At 44.1% G+C, this 5,775-nt stretch overlaps 1 long non-coding RNA gene across 1 annotated transcript; it reads right to left on the bottom strand.

Moving 5' to 3' along the window:
* Nucleotides 1-272: 272 nt before the first annotated feature.
* LOC123130216 (uncharacterized) lies at nt 273-1,762 on the bottom strand. Its single transcript, XR_006463758.1, has 3 exons — nt 1,354-1,762; nt 1,066-1,269; nt 273-335 (listed from the first exon to the last, which is right to left on the bottom strand). It is a non-coding gene; the product is annotated as an uncharacterized lncRNA (long non-coding RNA).
* Nucleotides 1,763-5,775: the final 4,013 nt, after the last annotated feature.

Below are 5,775 nucleotides of genomic sequence, written 5' to 3'. Positions count from 1 at the left end.
AGTAAAAAAATAATAATATAGTTTTTGCTTTTTCAAAATATTTTCTAAATCATTGTTCCAAGGGAACAAGTTTATAATTTTCAAAATATTTGGTCCACCCCCAACTACAAGCATGGCTAAGTGTATAGTCCAATAGCATTGGATCCTAGGGCTTTACTACTAGCAAATATTTGCAAAAACAACGATATAAAACCCTACACATGCATACTACTTGCTTTGAAAGTCAATGCAAAATTAAACACGGGATAAATATGGTCAAGGTTGCAACTTGCCTTCTGACTCGCAGCAACCCGGTTCTACCTCCTCGTAGAATTCGCCTTCGCACTCGTCGCAATCTAACGCAACAAAGTACTTAAGTAAGTCACTCCACATATCAAACATTAACATAACAAGTGAGCAAGAAAAACCATCCAACACACAATTCATGCCAAACAACCCTAGCCAGTATATCCATATGATTCGAGTTTATGCACTTTGATCGGTTCCTATGTATGGTTTATAGTTCATGTTAATAAACTAATTAATAATCCTATAACTCTAAATTTTTATGACGACAACAACTAACCAGAAAGGTTTTCTACGGATAAATCTAATGGTTTTAACAATGATTTTTTTTAGTTTAACGAGTTTATTAAACGATAATCAATGAAGGTCAAAATTATGTATTGTGCTAAAACAGTAACTAAACCTTACTAAAAAAATATTCTATGAGTTCTAGCAGATTGGTATGATTCCAAGAACCAATTTTCATATGTAAAACTTTTTCATATCACTCACAGAATAAAAGATTCAGTAAAAATACTCAAATTATCATTTAAATCAAAACGAAATTTTAATTAGCGTAAAAGTGATATTTCAATTTTTTTATAATAAACTAGAGGTCCTCAGCTATCCAGGGATATCTTATTTGTCAAATTTGGATAAGCGGTTTAAAAGATGTGATTTTTCTAAGTTGGGCTAAATTTCTGGAAAAGAAGCGAGGTAAGAAAAAGAGTCGCAACGTGGCAGAATTCAATAGGCTAATACTATTTCGGTTTTTTTTTACAGAAAGAGGGCTGGCCTCACCGGAGGAGTTGGCCGGCGATGGACAACAAACTTGGCGTGCTCTCGCTCGATGATGCGGATGTCTTCGGCAACGAAAGAGAGGTGGACGGAGTAGAGGAAGTCGAGGAAAACTTGCTGAACACCAAAACGCGCTCGGAACCGTCCTCTGGTGACCGTGATGCGTCGCCGGAGTTGGGCGGAGCTCCGACCAGATGCGTACTCCGGCTTAGAAAAACAAAGAATCGACATGTTAGGATGATGCCCAAGGTCGAGATATGAAGGATGGAAGAGTTAGAATGTCTGCTTCACCTCGGACTTGCCGGAACCTTCCACGAACAGCACCAGCGTCACGCAACTCCGGTGAGCAATTCACGACGATGGGTAGGGGTATAAGCTCCCGAAGGAGAGGGGTTCGGGCAAGGAGAGAGTTGTGAGGGGAGGAGGCCTTTTATAGGATGCAGGGGAGGTCGGAACGTTGCAGGGCGTCGTCGGAATTATGTCGTCTTCATGGCGGCTGTTTCCGGTGTTCTAATGGCCATTAGGGCGCGGTTTAGTGCGGGTAACGGAAGAGTAGGAGTTAGGGCAGAGTGGGGGGTCCGTTCAGAGCGGATTTGGGGCGAGGTAGAGGAGGGGAGGGGTCGGGCGCGAGTGGGGTGCGGGCGCTGGCTCGTTGCCTGAGTCTGACGAGAGGTTGAGGACGACCGGGGTCATGAAGAGATTGAAAAAAAAACACAAAAGAGAAAAGGACCTGGGCCGGTGCTGCGTGCATTGTAGGTCCAACTCGTAGCGCTGTGCTCGTATGCGTAGCTAGCTTAGGAAATAAGAGTGGCTTAAGCCCCGTGAGCTAATTAGATTAGGATTACTATAATAATGCACTAAGTGTAGGAAAGTTAAGGGAAACATAAAATAACAATTTCACACAACAAACTTATTAGTTGGGGTCTAGAAAAAAAAAACTACGCACTTAACTTAGTTTGTGTGCACCTACTTATTTAGATGCATTGACATAATTAAATTACTCAAAATGCAATATAGGGATAATATTCCTACTATTCGGTTAAACAGTAATATGCAAATTGCAATTTTGTATAGGTTGTCATTCTAACACTTTAATAATGAAAAGCAATCATAAACACTTCAAATTATTCAAATAATGATCAAATTACACAAAATGCTCATGCTCCATATAACATTCCAAATTAAAAATTTGGGATGTTACACAGTCACTATCGGTGTCAAAACCGGCGGATCTCGGGTAGGAGGTCCCGAACTGTGCGTCTAGGCCGGATGGTAACAGGAGACAAGGGACACGAAGTTTTTGAAGGAAATATGCCCTAGAGGCAATGATATAGAATTTCTGGATAACATTAAGGGATACTTGAATAAGAGTTTTTCAATAAAAGATCTCGGTGAAGCTGCTTACATATTAGGCATAAAGATCTATAGAGATAGATCAAGACGCTTAATTGGACTTTCACAAAGCACATACCTTGACAAGATTTTGAAGAAGTTCAAAATGGATCAAGCAAATAAAGGATTCTTGCCTGTGTTACAAGGTGTGAAGTTGAGTCAGACTCAATGCCCGACCACTGCAGAAGATAGAGAGAAAATGAAAGATGTTCCCTATGCTTCAGCCATAGGCTCTATCATGTATGCAATGCTGTGTACCAGACCTGATGTGTGCCTTGCTATAAGTCTAGCAGGGAGGTACCAAAGTAATCCAGGAGTGGATCACTGGACAGCGGTCAAGAACATCCTGAAATACCTGAAAAGGACTAAGGATATGTTTCTCGTATATGGAGGTGACAAAGAGCTCATTGTAAACGGTTACGTTGATGCAAGCTTTGACACTGATCCGAACGATTCTCAATCGCAAACCGGATACGTGTTTACATTAAACGGTGGAGCTGTCAGTTGGTGCAGTTCTAAACAAAGCGTCGTAGCGGGATCTACATGTGAAGCGGAGTACATAGCTGCTTCGGAAGCAGCAAACGAAGGAGTCTGGATGAAGGAGTTCATATCCGATCTAGGTGTCATACCTAGTGCATCGGGTCCAATGAAAATCTTTTGTGACAATACTGGTGCAATTGCCTTGGCAAAGGAATCCAGATTTCACAAGAGAACCAAACACATCAAGAGACGCTTCAACTCCATCCGGGATCTAGTCCAGGTGGGAGACATAGAGATTTGCAAGATACATACGGATCTGAATGTTGCAGACCCGTTGACTAAGCCTCTTCCACGAGCAAAACATGATCAACACCAAGGCTCCATGGCTGTTAGAATCATTACTGTGTAATCTAGATTATTGACTCTAGTGCAAGTGGGAGACTGAAGGAAATATGCCCTAGAGGCAATAATAAAGTTATTATTTATTTCCTTATATCATGATAAATGTTTATTATTCATGCTAGAATTGTATTAACTGGAAACATAATACATGTGTGAATACATAGACAAACTTAGTGTCACTAGTATGCCTCTACTTGACTAGCTCGTTAATCAAAGATGGTTATGTTTCCTAACCATGAACAAAGTGTTTTTATTTAATTAACGAGGTCACATCATTAGTTGAATGATCTGATTGACATGACCCATTCCATTAGCTTAGCACCCGATCGTTTAGTATGTTGCTATTGCTTTCTTCATGACTTATACATGTTCCTATGACTATGAGATTATGCAACTCCCATTTACCGGAGGAACACTTTGTGTGCTACCAAACGTCACAACGTAACTGGGTGATTATAAAGGAGCTCTACAGGTGTCTCCAAAGGTATATGTTGGGTTGGCGTATTTCAAGATTAGGATTTGTCACTCCGATTGTCGGAGAGGTATCTCTGGGCCCTCTCGGTAATGCACATCACATAAGCCTTGCAAGCATTGCAACTAATGAGTCAGTTGCGGGATGATGTATTACAGAACAAGTAAAGAGACTTGCCAGTAACGAGATTGAACTAGGTATTGGATACCGACGATCGAATCTCGGGCAAGTAACATATCGATGACAAAGGGAACAACGTATGTTGTTATGCGGTCTGACCGATAAAGATCTTCGTAGAATATGTAGGAGCCAATACGGGCATCCAGGTCCCGCTATTGGTTATTAACCGGAGACGTGTCTCGGTCATGTCTACATTGTTCTCGAACCGTAGGGTCCGCACGCTTAACGTTACGATGACAGTTATTATGAGTTTATGCATTTTTGATGTACCGAAGATTGTTCGGAGTCCCGGATGTGATCATGGACATGACGAGGAGTCTCGAAATGGTCGAGACATAAAGATTGATATATTGGAAGCCTATGTTTGGATATTGGAAGTGTTCCGGGTGAAATCAGGATTTTACCGGAGTACCGGGAGGTTACCGGAACCCCCCGGGAGCTATATGGGCCTTAGTGGGCTTTAGTGGAAAGGAGAAAGGGGCAGCCCAAGGTGGGCCGCGCGCCTCCCCCCTCCCCTAGTCCTATTAGGACAAGGAGAGGTGGCCGGCCCCCTCTCTCTCTTTCCCCCCTCAAGGAATCCTATTCCAACTAGGATTGGGGGGGGGGGGAATCCTACTCCCAGAGGGAGTAGGACTCCCTTGGCGCGCCCTCCTTGGCCGGCCGCCCCCTCCCCCTTGGCTCCTTTATATATGGAGGCAGGGGGCACCCTAGGACACACAAGTTGATCCACGTGATCGTTCCTTAGCCGTGTGCGGTGCCCCTGCCACCATATTCCACCTCGATCATATCGTTGTAGTGCTTAGGCGAAGCCCTGCGTCGGTAAAATATCATCATCGTCACCACGTCGTTGTGCTGACGAAACTCATCCCCGAAGCTTTGCTGGATCGGAGCCCGGGGAACGTCATCGAGCTGTACGTGTGCTAAGAACTCGGAGGTGCCGGAGTAACGATGCTTGGATCGGTCGGATCGGAAAGACGTACGACTACTTCCTCTATGTTGCGTCAACGCTTCCGCAGTCGGTCTGCGTGGGTACGTAGACAACACTCTCCCCTCTCGTTGCTATATATCACCATGATCTTGCGTGTGCGTAGGCAAAATTTTGAAATTACTACGTTCCCTAATAGTTTTACCCAGGTTCGGGCCCTCTCGATGGAGGTAATACCCTACGTCCTGCTTGATTAATATTGATGATATGGGTAGTACAAGAGTAGATCTACCACGAGATCGAAGAGGCTAAACCCTAGAAGCTAGCCTATGGTATGATTGTTGTTGTGTATGTTGTCCTACGGACTAAAACCCTCCGTATCGCCAAGCTTGCCTTCCACGCCAAGGAAAGTCCCTTCTGGACACGGGACGAAGTCTTCAATCTTGTATCTTCATAGCCCAGGAGTTCGGCTGAAGGTATAGTCCGGCTATCCAAACACCCCCTAATCCAGGACTCCCTCAGTAGCCCCCGAACCAGGCTTCAATGACGATGAGTCCGGCGCGCAGATTGTCTTCGGCATTGCAAGGAGGGTTCTCCCCCAAATTTTGTGTACCTGTTGAATAAAGTCCGGTTTCTTGTAGATGTTGCGCTCCTTGGCTTCTACGCCCAATAATGGACGCTTCCCACGTGTCAAACGAATATGAAAAGTCTGAGTGTTTTTACATCCACACCCCTAGTCGCGTAAATGAGCTGCCCTATTTAAGGGGACAAGGATTTAGATCCAAACCACACCTTCTCCCATTCGCGAGTGTTCATTAGAGCGCATCTGACAAGGGTCCATTCCACCATGGCCAGCCGTCGC

Source organism: Triticum aestivum, chromosome 6A, assembly GCF_018294505.1.
Source record: "Triticum aestivum cultivar Chinese Spring chromosome 6A, IWGSC CS RefSeq v2.1, whole genome shotgun sequence".
NCBI lineage: Eukaryota > Viridiplantae > Streptophyta > Magnoliopsida > Poales > Poaceae > Triticum > Triticum aestivum.
The sequence above is the reverse complement of the archived record's forward strand: the minus strand, read 5'-3'. Positions and strand labels throughout refer to the sequence as shown.